Source organism: Malaya genurostris, chromosome 1 (genome assembly GCF_030247185.1).
Source record: "Malaya genurostris strain Urasoe2022 chromosome 1, Malgen_1.1, whole genome shotgun sequence".
Taxonomy (NCBI): domain Eukaryota; kingdom Metazoa; phylum Arthropoda; class Insecta; order Diptera; family Culicidae; genus Malaya; species Malaya genurostris.
Window position 1 is genome coordinate 141,638,223 of NC_080570.1, and position 24,811 is coordinate 141,663,033.

Below are 24,811 nucleotides of genomic sequence, written 5' to 3' on the forward strand. Positions count from 1 at the left end.
TCTTGTTTTTCTTTGTTCGCAGGTAAGCCATTCTCGACATCCCCGGGAGTTACGAGCCTGTTAAGTAAGTGTGGAACTGGCATGAGCTAGATAACAAATGTCGTTTGATTCTAGCAAATGACAAGTGTTCATTACGCGAACCAATCGAATCGATTCATCGTGTGACCCCTGGCGAGGTGTTACTTTTGTAAACAGACCATGGACAACCGTAAGGGGGGAGGGGGAACCCGCCTAATGGGTCTCGCACTCACCGCCAATCGCTCAACACCAACTGCAACGATCGTAAGTCGGAACGTTCCCTGAACTTTAGCTCGCTTCGGTACACGACAGTTTTGGCTCGGGGCGTTCAGAACTTGTTTATTGATAATTGATTATAGTATAATTATGGTACTTTATAGTAGGTAGAGTTCCCGATATCGGGACGCTGATGTGATCGATCTCTGCCTATCGAAACAGTACTGTAATGTGAATGCCGGCAGGAACCAGGATGGGAAAGGGATAAAAAAATGGTACAGAACCGGACGGTAATTACACCACCCGAGAAGCACCAGCGGATGACCAGCGTCCATACCGTCCCTGGGTCCGGAGTCCGCAGTCAGGTCTTCCCTCCTAGTTTTACACTTTTATCGCGGTGACGGGCACTAGGATAGACTTCGATCGATCGGAGGTTCGTGTTATATTTATCACTTTATCAGCGAGCGGCCTCAGGCCGGATGGAAGCGAAATGTCGAATGGCGTTGAACTTGCCCGACTCGGCGGATCAACGTCCTGGATCTAGAGGCGAGGCTCATATAGTTTTCAATTCGAATAAAGATGTGTATCGAGTTTAGATTCGGAATTTGTTGAGTTGTGTGCAATTTTGTACTTCCCAAATCAAAAAATTAGCGAAATTGATATTGTTTAACTTTATTTTTGTACAATGAAGAAATTATTTACATAATTGAGGATTAGGAAAATTTTTGCTCATTTTTCAAACATTTCAATATCGATAAATAGTTGGCAATTAAAGTCTCCCTATTGAGAACGCTTTCATCTGTTGTTGTGCCATATTTTTCTTATATTTAAGGTTATGATGACGTTTTTCGAAACGAATGCTTCGGTTCTGCACCAGAACCTTACCTTCTGAACCACCGTCCCAGATCATGATATAATCTTTTTCTTTGCAGCTGTAGAATATTTCCTGTTTCCTCCAACAGATGGCATTCTACGTTATGTGTCATTTAATTTCGCGGTGCGAATTGTCGTTGACGTGTATTCTCACCAGTTCTTCCAATTGGCAGACGAACCAAATTTTGAGCACATGCGCCATGCATTGCTTTGCCAGCACAAGACAAAAAAGCGTGGATTCGCAAATTCTAAGAGGGCGTTGGAAAATACTTGGCATAAAAAAGTTATAGCTTTATTTGCAAAAAGAAATTTAATTTGAAATGCACCTGGTAATTGCTTCATGTCACGTTATTTCCTTATATTCTATTCATGTCATACGGATCGAATATCTGACTCGTGTCAGGGTGATTTCCTCGAATAATATTCCGCCGAAAGGGTCCTTCCCGATCATATGCACATAACAAAATCATAACACAAGTATCTCAACAGTTGATATGTATAACAATTTCTGTTATTTTAAGATATTTAACAAATGAAAACAGTTGAAAGTTAAATCTTATGATAACAAAATAATAACAAAATCAGTTATGATGTGTTATTTTCATTAGCAAGACTCATGATAAAGTTCATTTATTTAAAGAATGAATTTTTCCGTTGCTTCATATCGAAATATAATTATCATAATTTTAAAGAACTCAAAGAAGAAACTAGATCACTAAATAAATTATTCATTTAATAAAAAAATCATTCAACAATTTTGGATTGGAACGATGCTAAAAGTTAACTGTGATATAGTTTTTCTGTGTTAAATTTGCTATCTAATTTTTAACAACTATTGTTATAAATTTCTACTTTCGGACTTCTGTAGGTATGTCAAATTCAATAATAATTGCGATTCAAACGTTCCAAAATCTGTTACGATTTTGTTCCTGCTAGAGTCTTTTTTGTTATGATTTTTGTTATTTTAACAGCTTACCAGCCAAAAATATTTCAAAATTTTGTTACAAAATATTTCTGAAATAAATTAATCCCGTTGTTATAATTCTGTTATTACCATCTGATCGGGTTGTCTTAGTATCGTATTGGAATTGATTAAAACAATTGAGAAAAGTTTATTTGTCGAAACGCATTTCGACGAAACGAGTTTCAGCGGAACAACTTTCAGCGAAACGACTTTTGGCGGAACGGTTTTTGGTGAAATGACTTTCGATGAAACGACTTTTAGCGAAACGACTTTCGGCGGCACGTTTTTCGGCGAAACGAGTATCAGCGAAACGAGTTTGAGCGGAACGATTTTCAGCGAAACGACTCTCGGTGGAACGGCTTTCGGTGAAACGACTCTCGGTCGAACGGCTTTCGGTAAAACGACTTTCGGCGAAATGACTTTCGACGAAAAGTCTTTCACCGAAACAATTTCCAACGAAACGACTTTTGGGCCTAACGACTTTCGGTGAAGCGACTTTTGGCGAAACGACTTCCAACGAAACAATTTTCAACGAAACCATTTTCAGCGAAACGATTTTTGCCGAAACGACTTTTGGTGAAACGACTTTCGGTGAAACGGCTATCAACGAAACGACTTTCAACGAAACGGCTTTTGATGAAACAATTTTCGGTTAAACGATTTTCGGCGAAAGGACTTTCGGCGAAACGTCTATCGACGAAACGACTTTCGACGAAAAGTCTTTCACCGAAACGATTTTCAACGAAACGACTTTCGGCGAAACGACTTTTGGTGAAGCGACTTTTTGTGAAACGACTTCCAACGAAATAACTTTCGACGAAACCATTTTCAGCGAAACGATTTTTGCCGAAACGACTTTTGGTGAAACGACTTTCGGTGAAAAGGCTTTCAGCGAAACGACTTTCGGTGAAACGACTTTCGGGCGAAACGACTTTCAACGAAACGACTTTCAGTGAAACAACTTTCAACGAAACAATTTTCGGTGAAACATTTTTAGGAAAAACAAGTTTCATCGAAACGACTTTCGGTGAAACGGCTTTCAGCGGAACGATTTTCGGCGAAACGACTTTCGGCGAAACGACTTTCGGCGAAACAACTTTCGGCGAAACGACTTTCGGCGAAATGACTTTCCGCGAAACGACTTTTAACGAAACCGTTTTTAGCGAAACGGCTTTTGATGAAACGACTTTTGGTAAAACATTTTTAGGAAAAAGAAGTTCCATCGAAACGACTTTCGGTGAAACGACTCTCAACGCAACGGCTTTTAGTGAAACAACTTTCAACGAAACCGTTTTTAGCGAAACGACTTTTGGTGAAACGACTTTCGGTAAAACATTTTTAGGAAAAAGAAGTTCCATCGAAACGACTTTCGGTGAAACGACTCTCAACGCAACACTTTTAGTGAAACAACTTTCAACAAAACCGTTTTTAGCGAAACGGCTTTTGATGAAAGGACTTTTGGAGAAACGACTTTCGGTAAAACATTTTTAGGAAAAACAAGTTCCATCGAAACGACTTTCGGTGCAACGGCTTTCAACGAAACGACTTTTAGTGAAACAACTTTCAACGAAACCGTTTTTAGCGAAACGGCTTTTGATGAAACGACTTTTGGTGGAACGACTTTTGGTGAAACGACTTTCGGTAAAACATTTTTAGGAAAAACAAGTTCCATCGAAACGACTTTCGGTGAAACGGCTTTCAACGAAACGACTTTTAGTGAAACAACTTTCAACGAAACCGTTTTTAGCGAAACGGCTTTTGATGAAACGACTTTTGGTGGAACGACTTTTGGTGAAACGACTTTCGGTAAAACATGAAACCAGTTTCATCGAAACGACTTTCGCCGAAACGATTTTCGGTCAAGTAAAATTTCGCGAAACGTATATGTATATGGATATATTCGTTGCCATGGAAATTGTATCATCGAAGCTTCTGAATAGACATGTTTTGTCATGTGTTTTATTTATTTATTTTTTTTTTGAAAGCGGGAGAAGAAGCCATGACTTTGAAAAGGGTAATCATAAAATTGAATTAAGCTATGTCATCTTCTGGTAGAGGAAAATAATATTAAAACTCATTTTTTTAGAAAGAATTCTTCATTGTACATCCATAAAAATAACAAATATATTCTCGTAATCGTAAACGTTTTCAAACTAGCTTCCAGAAAACAAACAAATAATCTGCGTCCCACTGAAAATATCAACCAGCTTTCAGTCATTCCGATTGACAAACAACGATGAAATATAATAATCTAGTTTGAAAATGTTGACCTGGAAGGATTCTTAGTGTCAGTAGGATCCATAGTACTAGCCATGCAATGATTCTGTACGCTAAGAATCGGCTGCGAAGTCTGATGAAACAGAAAGGCCAAATTCCACGAAAGGAATGTAATGCCAAGACTTTGACTTTGCTTATCTAGTTTGAGAATTTAGACTTCATAAGTTGACATAGAATTCCAACGCCCAATAAGCAAAGTTGATCTTATCCATTGTTTGCAGGAAGTGTATGATTTTCTTCCCTAAGAGCTGAAACTTGTTTCTGATGACCAGTATTCCTATGTAGAATATGGTTTGATTTGTTCAATGAATTTATGTTTAAATTTCTTTTAAAGGTCCTCAACTATTCCATAGTAGGATCACAAGAACGTTGATATTGATGTAGATGAAGGAGAATTGAATTTAGTTTGAGATTTTGGTACTGATACACTCCTAACTTTAATAATGTAATGATTTAAACAATGTATGGCTGTATCAATATTTCTCAAAGCAATTTCATGTTTCACATTGCTTCCGATATGAGGATTCTAAGGTGGTGAAATATATAACTAGTTGAATAAGGCATTGCTTAATTTGCAATCCTGAAGTCAGTTTGAGTAATGAAATGTGACATTGATCTTCTAGAACTAGATCAATCGTAGAAGGATTTCCTAGAGAAGAAAAATTAGTTGGGTTGTTTGGAAATAAAATTGGTTAAAAACCAACGGAAAGTTCATCATGAATAACTCGCACTTTCTGAATGTTGTTCTGATTACTTCTCTCGTGCTTAGCATTTAGAATCATATTAGGAAAAATAGATCGATATCTAGTCCGTTCTTGCAGCTATCGTTTGATATATTTGCTCATCAACGCATTGAAATCGTAACCATCAAAAATGGGTTAACATGAAATTTCCGAACTCGAACATTTATTCTTCTATACCAAATGTCTTAGAATCGCCTGAAACGTCGAGATCTAGTGTTATATCCAAATTTTTTTTTGAATTTCGAGATATTGTGATCATTGTAAAAAGTCTGAACTTTTCTTAGGTCATCTGTCTACAGTATCCATTATATTTTTTGATAGACAACCCTATTTTTCGTTTGTATCAATGAATCTTATTTCTGGAAGCAGTACCTTTCCAATAGTGAACAAATTTCGAAAACCGGTTGAACGTCATTACTCGGTAATTTTGAAGTTCTTAATATTCTATATTCGACCTTGGCCAAAGGAAATAGAATAGGGAAGCAAATAGGGCATATTGTGCGCGTGAAAAAACACCTGAAACGGAAAACATCAAATTTTCATTGGTTTTTCTTAATCAATCGTCAGTTATAAAATTGTTGAATCATTCTACGAACTTCATGAAATTATTAAAATTCGATGAAAAATAGCTGAGCTGTGACAGCTCGAACTTTTTGTTAGGATTGGTATTTCTTGTGTTAAAAAATAACTAGAAAGAGGCGATTCTAGCCAATTTATCTCGCAACACGGGAAAATGAAATCGGCAATTCACTGGCCACCCTGCTTCATCATCATCAATCGAACAAACTTGCCGTTTACATTATATTTACATCCGTCCTAGTTAAGCACGGTTGAAGAAATAAATTATCTGCACGGTTATAAACTTCACGTACCCGTCGTAAACGTAGCGTTTAACCCGTAGAAAAATAAAAGATCAAATGTTCCCCGAATAATCGACAGAGTTTAGTCTGGCACGATTTTTAGTAAGGAAAAAGGCGGGTGGGTAATGTCAGAGACATAACTGGATGTCGTGAATACGAAAACAACTGACATGTTCCTTAACACTCCGAAAATTCTCGATTACTGTGATATTCACACAGCGAAAAGTACACCAATCTAACCAAACTGCTCTAGATTTGCACTAAACTGAGGTTATTTCCCTTCGATTTGCGAAGAAGAAATCCTAATAGTTCTTTAGAAAACTTTTAGAGCCATTAGAACGGCTGATTTTCTGTGATGCTCCCCAGTGTTGTCCTCTTTTCGTTATTTTTTCACCAATGCAAATGACTGGCAGGTGTGACGTAATCGCTCTTGTCGGAAGCGAAACTAGCTTTGCAAACGACACAAAACACATGTGCTCGCAGTGGCGATAGAATCCAAACTGATCCAATTTTTGTTAAGAGATTTCTTTTTTTACGTGATTTCGATTTGTAGCTTTTTCACTAATATGCGGTCCTGACGGCTATAAAAATAGCAGCGTATAGAATTTTAATTTCGATATTTCATTTCGGATTTACATTTCATTGAAAGAAACTGTCCGGATGCTATACGGGATTCATTCCTGCCTTTCAGAAGGAGCAAATTTTGAAACTCACTACGATATTAAACACTGTTCGGAATATTTTCTCGAACGATTTGTTGTACAGCAGCAGATATTTTGTTCGCTTTTGTGTTGACATTGGAGACAGGGTTTTCAGTAGTGTGCTATTAAAATACTTCAATGCTTTTGCTATACACGTTGAAAAAATTCGATTCTATGGGTAGTTAGATTATATAGGTAAATCCTTTCAGAGATCACTGAGCTATGAGCTTCAAAAATACGAGAAAGGCAAACGCGCCTTATGAATTATCCTTTTTGATACTCGTTTATACCAAACATTTAAGAAAAGTTTAGTTTCGAATTATTTGAGATTATGTAACACAACTGAATATTTTATCATAAAATTGTGATCATATTTCCGATGGCATGTAGCAAAAATTATGTTGATTCGTTAGATACAACAAGAGATATTCACGATCAAAAATTTATCACTCTCTCAGAGGGTAAATTTTGAAAAGGCACCCCATAGTAAAGTAAGTCGTATTCACGACAAAAATATGAAAAGATTGTAAATAAGAAAAAATATATCTAAGAAACCAGTTTTAAATTTTCCAACTGAAAATTTCTTCCTACACGAAGTAGGGATTTTTTTATATTTTTTTAACTCTCGTTTTCCCTTGTGGAAAACGAGCTCCTTCCAAACGAAGGGATTTCTTTCTTATCGTCAAAAAGAAACACGAGTTGTTTCCTAACTAAAAACAGACTACTTTATTATTTCCATCTTACATCTATATGTACACTTTTCTTATTCTATTACTACACTTCAAACCTCAAAAGGGACAGACAAATATGCTAATTTTACCTGCTGATTTACCTTTATCTTTGCGCGTCTCAATAGACCAATTGATATGGGTTTTCCCATTCAGAGGAGATGCAAAAGAAATAATATATTTATTTCCTGTCTATACTGTGCGCCGATTTTGTCTAGACGCTACATCCTAACAAAACATTATACAAATTTTATAACTCAGCCTATTATTCTAGGATCGGCCTGATTTTACGATTCTACTTACGGCCGTCTCGTCAGAAGAAATCTTCCATAAATTTTAAAATTAATTCGAGCGTCCGCGACATTCCGGGGCCCGTAAATCATCCGCGTGGTGATTTACCGATTTAACTCAATTGTTACATGATTGATTCTTCATTTAGATTAGATCTCCTCATTTGTAGCATACTTATAAGTGACTGTGGCATTTCTAACATGTTTTGTTGATTATTACTATTGCTACTCTGTCTTCTATTTCTTCGAAAATATATGTAACAGAATATAATGATTAACGTAATTATGATCGTACTAGTCGCTCCTCCTAAAGCATATAAATGTTTTTCATATGGACGGTTTTCTGAAACCCTTTCATCTATGATATTTACTTCTTCATACGGATTTTTAGGTAACGTCATGTTACTTTTAACTAATTTCTTTTGATTAACTTCAATTTCGTAAGGTAACTGATCGATAGATTTAAAGAATGATTTAGTTCTATAGTTTACGCCTGTAATTTGTGCATACCAAACCTGCTTTTTTGCCAAAATTTTACAATCGGAAGTTAATTCCACCATAGCAACCTTGTACGGAGGATTTATAATCACATTATCACAATGGACAATTATGTTCCTTGGTTCGTTTGTTATATAAACAACCGTATTTTGATTGTTCATTGGTATTAGCTGAATATAAGTTTCATTTAGCTTTTTCGACAAACATTTTTCTTTTGTAACCTTATGAAGGATGGCAGCCGCAACGCAGTCAACTGTTTTTGTCAGTATAGGTTGATTTACCAGATAGTGGCTCTCGTTAAATTGAATCAAGTTTTCATTAATATAAAAGAATTCTTCCAAATGGTTGATAGCGATTATTGGATTATCTACTTCAATCACGCTTCCATTACTTGGAACTGGTATAACTTTGAATACTTCAAAGTTATCCTTATTTATTATTACATTCTCCATTAAAATATTTATGGAGTTATTGCAAAGTTTTACTCCGAATTTAATAGCAAGTGGGTCCCGCAGGATTGTATAACCCGCAGGTAGTTTTTTCTTAATACTGTTGAACACTTCCTCCAATTCGTTTTTATTCAAAGGATCTTGACGAATTGAACGATATTTTTGAATTATTCCTTCAGCTAACTGAGATGCTAACATCGTTGCTTCAAGAAGTTTCCTGGAGAATACTTCAATCTGCGTGATAGAATACCGTTCTTTTAAGGATATCATGCCTGTATTCAAATGGTATATCCTTTGATTCAGATCGTTGCCCATAACCTTTGCCTTTTCGTTTAGAATTTTCATCGTTTGAGAAATTTCATGAAGTTTCTGTTCCTCATGAATTCGCAACGATTTCAATTCTTCTTCCACATCGTCGCCCCCAAAAAGGAGATCTTTAAGGAATCCGAGTATTCCTCTGCTTCTTTTCTGACGCGCGATTGCTTGAATTTCAAGAATAGCGTTATCACATTGTCTTTCAATAGAAGCTGCTAGCTCCTGCTCAGTGGGATTCGGCAACTGACAGTAAGAACGCGGTATTCTTAATGATTTTACCTTTTCGAGTCTTGTTAACCAATTTTGCCAGTTTTCCTTGATTTCAACTGGAACTGGTTCGTCCCATCCTATTCCGGTTTTCCAAAGTTCTTGTATTAAAACTCGTGATTGGACGGTAATGTTTGACAGTAGACCTAAGGGGTCATAAACGCTCATACTTTGCGAAAGTAATTGACGTTTAGTAAATTCTTGTTCTTTAGGAATTTTGACCTTGTATCTAAGATAGTCGGTATCGGTTTCACAAAATACTCCTAACACTTTCTCATATGATTCTTCATCATTTCCGAGCAACTTTGTTTTATCGTCTGATCTATTTTCTTTCGGAATATTTTCCAGCAGCCTTTTCGAATTTGAAATAAAGCTGCCTATATTGAAATGCCCATGTCTATGGATTTCAATGACCTCATTTATCACCTTTGATGCTGCTTCAACACTCTCGAAGCTATCGAGATAGTCATCCACATAGTGATTCTTTTCTATTTCTCTAACAGCATCTGGTTTTGTCTCTTGAAAAATTCGTGCGTTTGTATTTTTTACAAATTGCGCACATGCTGGTGAGCAAGTAGCCCCAAATGTCATTACTTGCATAACGTATATATGGGGATCAGCTTCAAAGTCTGTTCTAAATAAAAACCTTTGAGCGTTTTGATCCTCTTTTCGTATTCTTACTTGGTGAAACATTTCTTGTATATCACCGGTTATAGCAAAAATACCTTCTCTAAACCTTATTAGTATTCCTAACAAGGAAGCAGTTGCATCAGGCCCGGACAATAATTTTGTGTTCAATGATTCTCCGTTTACCTTCGCAGCCGCGTCAAACACCAATCTAGGTTTTATTGGTAATTTATTTTGATTCACTACTGTAAAGTGAGGCAGATAAAAAATTTTTGGATTATACTCGCCTGCCTCTGACAGCGTAAGCTTTCGCGCATAACCTTTTTGTACATATTCTTCTATTTTGTTTATGTACCAATTTTTTAACTCAGAATTCTTGAGCATCTTTTTCTCTTGATACTGTAACCTTTTTAGGGCAGCATTAAAACTGTTTGGGAATTGGACATTGTCATCCTTCCAAAGTAAGCCAATTTCATAGCTTCCTTCTTTATATTTTATTGTGTCATTCATGATGGAGCTAGCTCTACTAGTTTCCTTTGACACTAATGTCTTCTTCGGCACCATCACTCCGAATGCTTCTGTGCTAAAGTATTCTTCCATTTTTCTGTTAATAGATTCTACTGTGATAATTTCTTTATTCATCATAACATGATTGTTACGATTTGGTTTACCCAGTACCCGTCCTGATAAAATCCAACCAAGCTTGCTCTTTTGTGCAACTGGCTCATTGAATTTACCGGTTTTAATTTCATCTGAAACTATTAGGTATGAATGTGGCAAACCTAATAGTAACGTCGGAGTAGCATTATTGTAAGCCTGCAAATCAATATCACTGATGTAAGGATATCTTTGTTTTAGTTCCTGAACCTTGAGCGACTGTGAAGGAAGACTTAATTCCGATACACTCCTGATATGTTTGAGGATGTATGGTTTCTTATCTTTCCCTGATATTTTCACAGATATTTCTACACTTCCCATTTCTTGTTGTAATTCCCCGTTTGTCCACGAAAGGGTTAATGGGTTATTTCTCCCTTTAATTTTTAATTTTGTCCTTATATCGTCCCGAATTAGGCTTACCGATGATCCAGGATCAATAAAGGCGAAAGTGTGAACCTTATTATTCTTGTTTTCTAAAGTAACTGGAATAATTTGGTATAAAATTGAATCTTTTGCCTTCGTATGAAGATTAACTCGGTCCATATTCATGGCGTCATTATTCAAGTTCTTGTGTAGTAATGAATGATGTCTTTTTTGACATTCATTCGTGCCACATTTTTTGAACAATTTACATTCGCTTGCTTTATGATTGTTATACGTACAACAAGCGTAACATAATCCGTGTTTGTTCACCAAGGTGTATCTCTGATGAATGTCCATCCCCTTAAATTTGGAACAATCAACTGTTCTATGTTTGTCTTTACATACAAAACATAGAACAGCTCTTTTAACCCGCGAAATTTCGCTATTATTTGTTTTCTTTTCATGAACGAGTATTCGTTCATTACGTATTGGCTTCTCACTTTTTTCAGAGAGTAGCATTGTCGCCAATCTTTCATGGGGTTTCAACCAATCGTTGAAATCTTTTAAATTAGGGATGAAAATATTATCATCACTTAAATCTTTTATATCAGCAATGTATTTCAACCATTGTTGATGCAGATTACTTGGCAACTTGGCCACTAAATCACGAATCAATCTTGGATCGTTCAAATATTCTTCGTGTTTTATTACAATCATATTATTAACCAATCGGTCAATAGACGTTATAAAGTCTATGACAGTTTGAGGTAATTCAAACTTCGGATTCCTTTGAGTAAGGACATCACTTAGTAGATTGGAATAGATAATTTCTGGACTTCCGAATCGCAGATTTAATTTTTTCATTATCAGCTCTGCATTGCCTTTATCAATGAGCAAGGTACTCACTAATTTTAAGGCGTCTCCTTTCAAATATTTTTGGAGACGATTCAAATTTTCTAATTGAGAGAAACCACCTTCTTTTGTAGTTTCTTCGAATGTGGCTTTAAAACGAGGCCATACCTTGTATGAGCCATCGAAATACGGCAGCTCCATCAAGGATTGCCTTTTGAGAATACTCAGGACATTATTCTCTTGTGGTTCAATTTTGATTTCTTTAATTGAATCCACCAAATTTTTCATTGAATCCCTTTGGATTCTCAACATTTCTTCAAACCCTGAATGGGGAGAAGAGTCTCTTTTTTTTAAGCTAAGAATTTCTGATTCGATGGTTTTGCATTTAATACATAACCATCGTTCAGATTTTCCCGGTCTTCTAAGTAGTTTAGCACATGACAAATGAAACCAACGGTCACATTCGTCACATGCCACTAAATCTTCTTTATTGTCGGGTTCATTGCACAATCTGCAATGCCCGTTCTTATTGACTACAAATGGATGCGTCATTTTAGTAGAGCAGTTACCTTACGAAGGTTAATCTCTACTTTTTCAATATTATTACAAAAAGGAAAAACTGATATTTTTTTTTTTCTTCTAGCTTTCGAATTGAGATTCGAACGAAACCTGGCTTCCTAGCTTAGATACTTTAATGTAAACACATACCTCTATTTAATTTATCACCCGTCGTTTTTGTCGGTCGAATATCTCCAGCCGTTTGCCGGTTGAATTCTCCAGCCGTATCTCGGTTGAATATCCTTCACCAGCCGTTTGCCGGTTGAATTTTATTCACTACCCGCTGCCGATCCTATTTTTCGCAGGCCGTTTGCTGGTTGAATTCACCAGCCGTTTGCCGGTTGAATATCCTTCACCAGCCGTTTGCCGGTTGAATATCCTTCACCAGCTGTTTGCGGGTTGAATTTTCTTCACTATCCGCTGCCGACCCTATTTTTTGCCAGCCGTTTGCTGGTTGAATTCACCAGCCGTTTGCCGGTTGAATATCCTTCACCAGCTGTTTGCTGGTTGAATTTCACTCTTGCAACTACGAACTTTCGCGTAAAGAGCACATCAAACACTTGTCACCGCATTGGAAGTATACTTTCCAGGATTGCCGAATCACGTCGGATTTTTCACTCTTGCAACTACGAACTTTCGCGTAAAGAGCACATCAAACACTTGTCACCGCGTTGGAAGTAAATTTATATACTTTCCAGGATTGCCGAATTACGTCGGATTTTTCACTCTTGCAACAGCAAACTTTCGCGTAAAGAGCACATCAAACACTTGTCACCGCATTGGAAGTAAATTTATATACTTTCCAGGATTGCCGAATCACGTCGGGTTTTTCACTCTTGCAACAGCAAACTTTCGCGTAAAGAGCACATCAAAACATTCGTCACCGCATTGAAAGTATACTTTCCAGGATTGCCGAATCACGTCGGATTTTTCACTCTTGCAACTACGAACATTCGCGTAAAGGGCACATCAAAACTTGTCACCGCATTGGAAGTATACTTTCCAGGATTGCCGAATCACGTCGGAATTTTCACTCTTGCAACTACGAACTTTCGCGTAAAGAGCACATCAAAACATTCGTCACCGCATTGGAAGTAAATTTATATACTTTCCAGGATTGCCGAATCACGTCGGGGTCACCATTTAAATTTTCCAACTGAAAATTTCTTCCTACACGAAGTAGGGATTTTTTTATATTTTTTTAACTCTCGTTTTCCCTTGTGGAAAACGAGCTCCTTCCAAACGAAGGGATTTCTTTCTTATCGTCAAAAAGAAACACGAGTTGTTTCCTAACTAAAAACAGACTACTTTATTATTTCCATCTTACATCTATATGTACACTTTTCTTATTCTATTACTACACTTCAAACCTCAAAAGGGACAGACAAATATGCTAATTTTACCTGCTGATTTACCTTTATCTTTGCGCGTCTCAATAGACCAATTGATATGGGTTTTCCCATTCAGAGGAGATGCAAAAGAAATAATATATTTATTTCCTGTCTATACTGTGCGCCGATTTTGTCTAGACGCTACATCCTAACAAAACATTATACAAATTTTATAACTCAGCCTATTATTCTAGGATCGGCCTGATTTTACGATTCTACTTACGGCCGTCTCGTCAGAAGAAATATTCCATAAATTTTAAAATTAATTCGAGCGTCCGCGACACCAGTGTCCTGCTTCTTCTATTCGCATTATGAAAAAAATAAAATAAAATAAAATAAACACTCGCGGATGGCTTTACTGTAGACCAATTTTAGATCTTCAGTTTAAATCTCACGATTTACTTGTAAATTTTCAACAATGATATGCAGATGGCGCTTTGATCGGTTGATGTCATCTATTATTTCGGTGGCAAATTCACATTGTTGACGTCGTTTAATTTTGAGCGGTAAATTCACAGCTTCCGTCGCTGGAATATTTTTCATTTTCGCGAATTAGCAAAGTTCAATGAATAAAAACCTTGTCACTTCCGGTGAAACTCTCAACGGGTGAGCACGTTGCATCGTGTTAGTCCGGAGAAAATTCGAGTATTTCGCCAGAAAGAAAGGATTTTCAACCGTACTTTGACGATTCAACGCAGCCACACAGCGAGATTTTCGCTTGTAGTCAAGTGAAAATAAAGTCCATTGGACTATAAACGAAAATTAACTGGCTATATAGCCTAAGTTGCTGTGCCATCAACTCGGCGTCATCTCAAGTGAGGTGACGCCAACCAGAAAGAAGAAGAAGAAGAAGAAAAACCTTGTCAATAAACAACACACACTTTTCACAGTTGCACTATCACTCAAAATAACTGTTTCGATCAATTACTTTACTATAAGTTGCCTGAAAAACACATTGTTATTAAACTTTTTGTTTTTGAGAGCAACACCAAGACATCGCATCGCACTTCCAGTGATGCCAACTCTACGGGCTACAAGTTTTGTTCAAAAGATTTGAAATTCAGCCAGTTTATTAGCATTGATTTGAAAAAGGCTTCACGAGACTTGTATCTTGCTCTATTTTCCGGCGTTCTTCTGGTGTCCCTGCTATTCAACGTTCAATGTATTGTTTGCCGACTTGATTACTTTTCGTATGTTCCGTTTTTATCTATCTTCATAACTCAAGCATTTGTGCCAGTTTGTGCCCGGCCTGAAGAATTTATCTAGCGGCCATTGGCTTTTCTGGACCAACATCAGCAACAGCTCGGCACGGGACATTACATTACAAAACATTACGAAACGGCTCAGGCTCCACATCACTGACATCCACACTGCCATTGTCCTTTGCTCTAGCGAAACCAATTATTTCCACCGTTGCAATCGGAGTTCTTTTTTTCCCGAGCAAAGAGCAAATCGTCCAACCGGGGCATGCAACTGCCAGCAGCATAATTGGATATACAACTCAATTAATCAATTTTTTTTTGCTTTTGCCTGCAATGAGTCCTTCATCCGATTGGCACACATGCATATATATACGGAAAAGAACCTTTTAAATGCATTTGTGTTTGGATGTGAGTGTGTCTGCAAATAATCAGAACAAAACATCTCAGTACCGGAGCGGACTACAATAATTTGCGGATTGTATTTTGCAACCAGAACCGAGCAACAAATTGCAAGACCCGAGTGCATCTGGTCTATAATGAAACGGCAACGGGTAATCGTTAATGGCAATCCAGCTGGTGGTTCCGTGGTTTGGAAGCACCCAGTCAGTCAGAAAGGACCAATAAGTTCTCTTCTAATCGGCCGCCCGTCATCGGTTCTCATTTCTCGCTGTTTCTCGGCTGACAGAAACCTATCTGATTGAGAAGAGGATACCACTAGGATGATACAATTTTGCATGCGAAGCAATTTGTTCTTGTGAGTTGTTCGGTATTATTATTATTATTATTATTCGCTTCCTCTGCATGTCGTGTTCCGCCCTGTGCCGAACGGAATGACCTCCCAATGATTGACCGGGAGAATTTTCCATCGTCACGCACAGCGGGCAGTGGCATTCCAGTGCGGGATTGCGCACTGCCAGCGGCGAAACTTCAAACTAATCCTGCTGACTGACAGCTCGTCCAGAATCCACGCGGATTGTAGGTCGATCGACAAACGGCGACCTACATCTATTATCCAACGGCTCGGCTTAGCTCGGCATGATTCGTCAGAAACAACGAAAAAAACAAAAATGACGAGCTCTCAACTCTTCAGAACCCGAGGCTGATTGGCAGATTATGCCACGCAAAAACGTGAAATAAAATAAAATCTTAACACGAAGGGCGTTGAATCTCCCGGCAGCTCTTCGATTGCTGTGCTGTGCTGTACTCTAACTACGGGTTGTCTGCAGATTGCGTCCGCTGTGGTGGTTTAGAGTTCCCCCTCTATGCAAATAATCCGGACAGGCTACGGCAATCATAACTCGCACTCCCTCGGTCGGTTGCCCGGCGGCGCTTGACGGTGGAAACCGGTAGAATGAATGCCGTTCCATTGGAATCAAATTGAATCTGATAGCCCTGGCGTCGACGATCCCCTGCAGGCTCGCGCGCGGCCAGGTGCCGCGGACCGGGTTATTAGAGTTGATTCTAATGAATTGCTGATTTTGGCCCTCGAGGGCGGCAGAAAGCAGAAATACGCGCGCAATCGTGCCCAAAATTACCCGTGATATCCAACCCAGCCGGGCTTCGAGATTGTGGTTCGCTGGAAAATTGAAGCTTTCCGTGGTTGTGGTTTCGCTTCACTGGGGGCAAGGAAATGTTACGAACAAGATTGTCTCGAAAAAAACATAGAATTAGGTAATCTTGACGGCTGATCTTGCCCAGACAGTGGAATGGAAGAAGAGTCTCCAGTTGCAATACTAGTATATACGATTTGATCCCAGTTGAATGAAATTGTGTGCCTAGAAATCGACAAAATGTTTTGTTTGTGGGTTCGAGTTAATCGTGTCTGGTTGGGAAACATTACCAAGTTCGTCAGGCAAAACCAAGTCTTCTGAAGTTGGTCGACGAAATGTTCGATCCAGATAACGGAAATTAGGTTCTACAAATGCCCAAGAACCAGAAACATCAAGGCTGTCGCATAAAGTCCATAAAGGCAAATAGTATCGTTTGCTATGAGCTCTTCTCCATGCCTGAAGGCATTCTTCTATTTACTGTTATTAGTCATTCTTCCAACCTCAACTGAAAGTCTAAAGATTATTCGTGAAAAAATCTGAACATAAAACAAATTTGTTAGATCTAATTGTACATTATTAGTCATCTTAAAACTAGTTACAGTTACTTAATGTGGCCGCATGAAGAAACTACTTAAGCCATAAGGTTCTGGGCAGACTTCTCTGCAACCGATTTAGCTGCTTTTGTCCGATATTATCGAAATTTTTCTTCATTTGTAGCTTGTTGTTTATATTGGGAGAGTTCCCTCTTCACAACTGTCACAACTCCGGACAATTAGGTGGATTCGCCTCTTTCGGTACAACATGGACTCCATTCGCGTTTTACCACTTCGGTGTAGTGACAAGATGCCAAATTCGGCCCCAGAATAGCGAGGGCTGCTTAGGAATGGTAACAATCGCTTCCTTAGGCATTCTTCACGGTATAGTTCATTGTTTACCGTTCCGATAGAGATGAAGCTTAGGCTTTTCCGCCCATCAGCTGCAAATTGCTTGCGAAATCCAATGTTATTTTTTTTGGAAACTCTTTTTCTTTAACCTGCAATGCTTTTCTAAAAACGAGCTGTAGTATGGTATGTTACTATATCGGTCCATTTGGTCGTTTCGAACAGGAGTCCTTAAAACTACACTGAGTGGCGTTCAATCAAAACCTATTGGCCCATGACGGAGCGATAGTTTATAGAGATCAAGGTAAGAGGTGAATAAAAGCAAGAAAAAAGTCCCGGATACGACTGTACAAGCTCTAAGCGATGATGTAAAGTGTAAGTCTAGAGACCTTTACTAATAAATTTATAAGCAACCGTGTAAATCTGATTACAATCCGATAAATTCATGAGATTTCAGGATAAAAATTATTCAATCGCGTCATTGACTCAGAATACCAAAAAAATGCTTTAAGTTGTGTGCTGAGGGTTAGAGATGGTCGGGTATCGGGTATTTTACCCGAAACCCGACCCGTACCCGTACCCGACGGGTTTTTGGTCGGGTACGGGTAAAAAATTTTATTTTCAATCGGGTACGGGTCGGGTACGGGTAAAAAAAATTTACTGCTTACTCGGGTACGGGTCGGGTCGGGTAAAAAAATTTACTACTCACTCGGGTACGGGTAGGGTACGGGTAAATTTTTTTTTCTGATCGATTACCCGACCATTTGTACTTCACATAAATATGTTTACACGTTGACGAGAATTTTTTATTGCAAAACAGTTGTTCCGAAAAATAAACAATTTGATTCAAGGGGTTTTGACATTCGCGCCTAGAACCAGACCTGAAAACTGGCATCTTTTTCCAGAAAAAAACATTTTTTTTTCATTTAAAAAAAACGATCAATCATAGTTACGTGAAAAGTTATGTGAATATTTTCCACCCTACTTTTTTATAACATATTTAATAAGACACACTGCCTTAGCTCTAAGATGTTGCGGCCAGACCCTACTTTTCACGTAGGTTTTAATGGACTGCCATTTTAAAGCTGTTTAATGCACAATCCAGTAAAAATTATTTGATTAATATATAAAATGTAGTGTAGTACTCATATCACATTCAGATACCAGAAAACTGTTATTTTAAATATTGGTTGGAGATTTTCAAAATTTACATATAAATCATTAGGATTCTACCCATAAAAACATGAACATTTATTTCAGAAAATCTGCATAGAAGTTCTTCTTATTCTTCCCTTTTGGGTGGTGTCACCTCACTTGAAATGACACCGATTGATGGCACAGCAAGTTGAGCTATATTGCCAGTTCGATGTCAACATTTCATAAGGGCACATAAACCAATGAGAGTTTCTCTTTGTTTACTTTCTCTTCTGTGAATATCTCCTTAATTTTCACGTGTACCTACAAAGTATTCGTGTAGGATGAAAGATAATATCTCCATGTTTCAAACATTACCAAAAATGTAACGAACGTTTGTTTAATAACGCAGATATAGTCGAAAGAGAAAGTAAACAAAGAAAATCTGTCAATTGTTTTTAGGCCCTTTTGGTTGACGTCGAGTTAGTTTACGTTTCTTTTCACTGAAAATCTCGATGCGTGACAGTCGCAAAAGTACGGGTGAAAATCTTTTCACGCGATATGCTCAAATTTTCACCGTGTTCACTCGTTGAGGGTTCCAAGAGAGGTGGAACAGAAGTTCAATGGCTGTAAAAACCACCAGCTCCCGTTAACATCGTTGGTGTGGGTTTGTGAGGTTTACAAAACGGGCATATTTGACAGATAATTTAAATCAAAATCATAATTAATTTTGCTTTGTAGTAAAAAAAATGTAACCAAATTCTCACAAATGTTCAAACTACTTACACTTGAAGGACTCACAGTTCACCATATTCAAAATTGAATTTTTCACACCGGGAATACACGTGAATTATTTGATGTTTGGTCAATTCACGTAAACGAACCGATGATACTCTATTAATTTTAGGGGATGTTCGTGATTTTTCAAGTGATTTTAATGTGAATTTTTATTTGTGTGTCAGGATAATAAGCACGCTTACTTGTGATTCTAAAGAATTAGATCAAAAGTCGCACTGTTTCGTAAAAACCATACTTACCCAAAATTGAATACAACGGGTATTACGACATTTTGGATCAATGAGCTTCTCGAAAAATTTGAGTAGATATTACTCCCTTTTGTTGACATTTGTAAATGAGTATAAAGTACCAAAGACATTGGAAATCTATTCACAGTGTATTTATATGTTCAAATGTAAACAAGCATTTTAATGTATTTTACTTACAAACTAGAGCCTGATACGCTCTATCTAGCTCGCTATCTAAAACACTTTATTTTTTCCATCCTGAATTTTGGTAAACTTTTTACTACTCATTCGGGTCGGGTACGGGTACAGGTAATTTTTAATCGGGTTCGGGTAAAATTTTTTATTTTTTATCGGGTACGGGTCGGGTAAGGGTAATTTTTTTTAATTATTGATCGGGTACGGGTCGGGTACGGGTAATTTTTTAAATTTTTAATCGGGTACGGGTCGGGTACGGGTAATTTTTTTTGCTGATCACTCGGGTACGGGTCGGGTTCGGGTATAAGAATTTCTATACCCGACCATCTCTACTGAGGGTGATGGGTTTGAATCTGGATTCTAGTTCACATATTCAATACCAGAATTCCTAGATCTAGAATCTGGTTTCAATTACAGAATCCAACTTAGTTCTCAAATTCAATATCAGAATCTAGCTTCAGAATTTAGGTCTAGAACTATAATTTTCAAATTTGGTTTAGAATCCAGCTCCAGAATTCAGATCTAGAATTTAGTTTTGGAATGGGACTTGAATTAAATCGAAGACATGCACTCCGGAAATTTTGGGGTTGAGTTCTAGAGCTGGTTTCTGGAACTAAGTTCTTGGCTTTAACTCTGCTCCTGGTCCACGATAGAGTTCCTACTTCAGAATCCAGCTCCTGAATTCAGTTCTCGAATACAGCACTGATTCATAAATTAAGTTCCGCAATTCAGTTGTAGCTCCCGAGTGCCGCTCAAGATTCATCTCTAGAATCCAGCTCCAGTTCGCGAATTACATTTCAGAATCCTCTTCCAGAATTCCAGAATCCAAGCTTCAGATCCCAGTTCTGGAATTCTGCTTCAGTTCTCAAAGTTAGTTCCAGTTCATGAATCAAGCTTGTGTTCAGTTCTAGTACTCAGCTTCAGCTATCAAATTCACTTTCAGGACTCAGTACCCGAATCCAGCTCCATAATTTGGATCTAAATCTCAGTTTCATTTCTTGCATTCTGCTCAAAATACTACAAATCTCTGAACTCTGAAACTCAATCCTAGTGCTGAATTTTGGAAGCCTAATTCTGAACCTGGATTCTGAAACTTAATTCTAGAACGGAAGCTAAGTTCTACAGTTAGATTCGACAGCTGAGTTCTGGAGTAGGATTCTGGAGCTGGAACCCGATTTTGGATTGTAGAATTCTTCAACTGAATTTGAGACAGATGCTTCTAGAGTTGAGTCATGAGCTGGACTATGTAATTCTGGAAACGAATTCTGAAACTGAATTGAGAACAGGAGAGCTGAACTAATATTCAGCTCTAGAATTCTGTCCTACTCTTAAATTTCATTTCAATTCCCGAATTCAGGTCATGATTCTGTTCTAGAAATCAGCTTTAATTATCAAATTCAGTTCCAGAATTCCACAATCCAAATCCTGAATTAGGGTCCAGGGGTTCTGAATTCAAGCTCCTCTAGTTCTGAAACTCAGTTGTAGTTGTAGAATCCAGTTCAACCCTTGGAACCCAATTTTGGACTCTGGAATTCGGGAAGAGGATTCTGAAACTGAATTAGATATTTGGAGCTTAATTTTGGAATTGAACCACGAAATGGAACTGAGTTTGAGAACTGAATTCTGAAGCTAAACTCTGGAACTAGAACCCAATTTTGGATCTAGAAAATGGATTCGAGAACTGGAAAGCAGAATTCCAAAACTGAGTTTTGGAACTGCATTCTAGATCTCAAATTCAGTTTCAGAATTTCAGAAAGTTAGTTTCAGTTATAGAATCCATCTCCTGAAATTCGTTTTAGCATTAAACTTCAGTTCTTAAATTCAATACCAGAATTCAGCTTCAGAATTAAGGTCTAGAAGTCAGGTCCAGTTCTTAAATCCAGCTTCAGAATTCTGTTCCGGAATGGAACGAAAACTAAATCCTTGACCTGTATTTCGGAAATTCTGGGGCTGAACACTGCACTTGGTTTCTAGAACTGAATTCTACGATTTATTCTGGTTCAGGTTTAAAATTCAGTACCTGCTCCAGAATCCAACTCCTGATTATAATTCTAGAATACAGCTCTGGCTCTGAAATGCAGTTTCAGAACTCAGTTGAAACTCCAGAGTTCCGCTTAAGACTTATTTCTAGAATCCAGCTGCAATTCTTGAACTCAGTCAGTCAGTTCTCAAATAAAGATTCACTTCTAAAATTAAGCTTATGTTATCGAATTCAGTTTCAGAACACAGTTTTAGTATTAAGCTCTAGTTATAAAAGTCAATTCCAGAATCCAACTCCGAAATCCGGTCTCTGAGTGAAACTGGAACTTACTTCAAGACCTGTATTTCGAAAATTCTGGGGCTGAGTTTTTGGAACTAAATTCTTTGCCTGAATTCTGGTCCAGGTGGGCCAGAGTTCAGTTCCAGCTTCAGAATCCAGATCCTGAATTTAGTTTCACAATCCTGAACTGAGCTAAATTTTGAAGCTGGACTCCGATTATGGAACCCAATTTTGAATTCTAGAACTCTGGGAATTTCGGATTCAGCTCACGAATCCAACTTGCATATCAATATTAGAATCCAGCTTCAGTTATCAGTTATTTAATTTCAGAGTTCCAGAATCTTAAATTTGGTTCCAGTTCTAGATCTTATCTAGAGCTTACTTCTAGAATTCAGCTCCAGTTCTTCAATTGAATCCCAGAATCCTGGTTCAGAAACCCGCTACAAAGTTCAAATATAGAATTTAGCTTCAGAATTCAGATTCTCGCAGTTCCGGAATGGAACGGTTTCAAAGCTCACTTGTAGTTCCAAAATCCAGCTCGAAACTCATTACTAATACTGAACTGGAACCCAATTTTGGATGTGAGAACTGAATTTGATAACTGATGCTTGATCCTATAATTGAATCACGAGCTGATTTCGTTCCAGAATTCCGCAAGCTGATATTTGTTTCCAGTTCCGGAATTCAGCTCCAGACTCTAGTTCTAGAACTTAGTTGTGGAGTTCAGCTCCAGTTCTCCATTTTAGTTCCAGCTCCAGAATCCAGCTGTTAGTTCTAGAGTTCAGCTCCAGATCTAAAGTTCAATCCCAGAATGCAGATCCAGAAATCCGCTACAAAATTGAACTTCAGAATCCACGTCCAGAATTTAGCTTGATTTCCAGAATGCAGCTCCTGAATCTATATCTAGAAGGAACTGGAACAACATTCATGATGAGTATTTTGTAAATATTGATGTTGAATTTTGAACATGATTTCTAGTACTACATTCTTCATCCATCTTCAGAACGTAGTTCTAGAATTCAGTTCCAGTATGAAACGTGAAATACATTCAAGACCAAGGTTTTTGATTTAGATCCTAAAACTGAGTTCTTAGTCTGAACTCTGGTATAGCTAAAGAATCCAGCTTATAAACTTAGTCGTAAAAATCCGCTTCAGTGCTTAAATTCACTGTTTCAGAATTCAATTGCAGTTCTAACAAACTAACATAATATATCAAATAATATAATAAGAAATAATATAATATAATTTAGCATAATATAACATAACATAATACAATAGAACACAATACTTATACTTATAATATAATATAATAAAATACAATATAATATGATATAATGCAATGCAGTATAATACCATACAACATAACAAAATATAATGTAATAAGATAATATATGAAATAATATGCTATGATACAATCTATAACAGTTGCTTTCGCAATGTAAGTTATGCTCTTCTTTCGTCGCAGTTTTGCAGGAAATATATTTCTTTTTTAATAATAATAATAATAATAATAATAATAATAATAATAATAATAATAATAATAATAACAACAACAACAATATATAATACAATGTAATATAATTCAATTCAATATGTAACAAACAATGCAACAAACAACATGTTGCAATATACTATGATATAGCACTTTAGAATGGGCTTCAAATTACAATCCATTTCGCATCCTCTCATTCTGCTACTAACGCAGAAGGCGATAGCACCCAGTCGACGCCGTTCTATTGACCAAATGTCATCATAGACGCTCGGGGAGGCATGAGATAGGAACTTGTGAGGACTTAGTTATCTCACCATTTGACGACCCTTAAGACCAAGGTTTTTGATTTATATCCTAAAACTGAATTCTTAGTCTACAGAATCCAGCTTCTAAACTCAGTCCTAAAATTTCACTCCTGTGCTTAAATTCACTGTTTCAGAATTCAATTGCAGTTCTAGAACACAAACTAAAGATTCATTTGAATAATTCAGTTCTTACTTGATTCAATTTTAAAATTCAGCTTCAATTATCAAATTCAGTTCCAGACCCCAGTCCTGGAATTCTTGAATCTAAAATCGGGTTCCAGCTCCCGAATCCAACTCCAGAATTCAGCTTCAGAATGAAACGGGAACTAAATTCAAGACCTGGACTTTCGATCTAAGTCCTGGAAATGAGTTCTGTAACTGATTTCTGATTCCGTTCTATAATTCAGTTTCAGCTCCCAAGCTCGGTTCAAGAATTCAGCTGTCATTCGAATGGTCAAATTTCGTTTTCAGATTCCAGCTCCGGACCTCCAGAATCCAAAACTGGGCTCCAGTTCTCAAATTCAGTTCCAAAATGCACATCCGAAAACTCAATACAAGCTTCAACTCCAGAATTCAGTCCTGGATTTTGGATCTAAGCCGAAGCTGAGTTCAGCTTCTAGTTCTTGGAACTGAACTTTTAGTCTAAATTATGGAATTAAACTTTCGAATTTTGTTGTAAAGACTGTCCCAGAAAGTGTGGACGCACTTTGATTTCGCTGAAAATAATTCACAAGTGTTAGATATTCAAATTTTGTTCGATATACTGATAATATTAGACTAACATACAACAACAGAATATTATTCTCAACATTTGCCACTTAGCCATTGCAGACTAGCTGGCACATCTTCTTGCGAACGTTCCTCATTAAATTCCGTACAGACTTCTTGGCGACAAGTTTTGACACTTTTTTCCAATCTTTTTTAACTGTTGAATGGTTTCGGCTGCATGTTTCCTAAGATGTGCTTTCGTTAATGCCCAAAATTCCTCAATCGGTCGAAGTTGTGGGCAATTTGGTGGATTCATGTCTTTTGGGACGAAAGTGACATTTTTGGTAGTATACCATTCTACCGTTGATTTCGAGTAGTGGCAAGAAGCAAGATCTAGCCAGAAGACAACAGG

The 24,811-nt window shown here is 37.4% G+C and overlaps 1 protein-coding gene across 6 annotated transcripts in view; it reads left to right on the forward strand.

The window, feature by feature from the left end:
• Positions 1-24,811, forward strand: part of LOC131425966 (cadherin-86C) — a 517,779-nt gene that overhangs the window by 391,893 nt on the left and 101,075 nt on the right. The window contains exon 1 of one of the 6 annotated variants that reach the window (XM_058588304.1): positions 55-64. The exons of the other annotated variants lie outside the window; for them this stretch is intronic. The gene's annotated coding sequence lies outside the window, so the exon portion shown is untranslated. Of the gene's footprint in view, positions 1-54; positions 65-24,811 lie in introns of those variants that run through there. 6 annotated transcript variants of the gene reach the window in all.